This window comes from Anopheles ziemanni (genome assembly GCF_943734765.1).
Source record: "Anopheles ziemanni chromosome X unlocalized genomic scaffold, idAnoZiCoDA_A2_x.2 X_unloc_161, whole genome shotgun sequence".
Lineage (NCBI taxonomy): Eukaryota > Metazoa > Arthropoda > Insecta > Diptera > Culicidae > Anopheles > Anopheles ziemanni.
In genome coordinates, this window is record NW_026689776.1 from 27,501 (window position 1) to 28,706 (window position 1,206).

Consider the following 1,206-nt stretch of genomic DNA (forward strand, 5'->3'; position numbering starts at 1 on the left):
GCTGCACTATCAAGCAACACGACTCCATGGCACGCTCGGTCCATCATCCAACGGGCGCTGTTCTACGGGCCTATCACCCTCTATGGGTTCTGAGCCACATTCAAGTTGGACTTGAAAAGCGCTAAGATGACGGATAGTGAGACGCACCAGTACACGGAATCGGATAGACGGACAGGCCGCCACCCCTACGTGCTGAGCTTCTCCCGTTTCGCTCGCAGCTACTCAGGGAATCCCGGTTGGTTTCTTTTCCTCCCCTTATTAATATGCTTAAATTCAGGGGGTTGTCACACATGAACTGAGGCTTATGTACCTTGCGGTTGTTATCGTCACATCTGGCTTGCGACTACTTTGTTTCAATGTCCAATATGTACCGTTGGACTCGGTTAACGGGCTGTTAGCCCGCGTGTGGTTTAACTCACTGATACCTTCCATTGCCCATACGCTAGTTTGTTTGTGTTCCTTTGGTCAACTTCCATACTTGAATCATTTGTGCTACCGCTGCTGCTTCGACGCTACTTTGACATCTTCGCTTCTATTTAAATAAATAAATAAGCTGAAGCTAGACATCAGTAAACACCACCACAGACACCACAAGCACGCCTTCTCCTCGTACTTCCGCCTCACGCGGGAACACGGACGCTCTAAATACTTCGAATTCCAATGCCAGTATATTGTAAACCACGGGTTCTTTAATGCTAGCGGGTCGTCGCGACCCTAGTTAACATCATGGTGCACGTCTCGTGACGGGTGTCACGGCGTAGTTAAATGTATGCGATACATTTCTCAAATATAAGCGCTCAGTCATCTGTACATCATGGTAGGTTCCCACGACGTGCAATATGCGTTCAACTTATCAATGTTCATGTGTCCTGCAGTTCACATTATGACGCGCAGTTAGCTGCGGTCTTCATCGATCCATGAGCCGAGTGATCCACTGCCGAGGGTGACTAACTTGCGTAAGCCGCCGCTGTGCGCGTATACCCGTTCCCCGTAGGGAGGAGCAAGCCGCCGCTTAGAGACGAAGCATAAAGTGTCCTCATTCCACATAGGGCAAGCTGGATGAATCCATTTTACCCAGGACGGCCGAAGCGGCGTGGACCAGGGGAGAACTGAACCTTATACTTCACACCACAGTAAGTCTACGTGTCCTCTTCCACATAGGGCAAGCTAGAACTAACTATCTTACCCAGGACTGCCGAAGCAGCG

At 50.0% G+C, this 1,206-nt stretch overlaps 1 non-coding gene across 1 annotated transcript; it reads right to left on the minus strand.

Moving 5' to 3' along the window:
* Positions 1-791: 791 nt before the first annotated feature.
* Positions 792-946, minus strand: LOC131291848 (5.8S ribosomal RNA). The gene has a single exon (XR_009189595.1). It is a non-coding gene; the product is annotated as a 5.8S ribosomal RNA (ribosomal RNA).
* Positions 947-1,206: the final 260 nt, after the last annotated feature.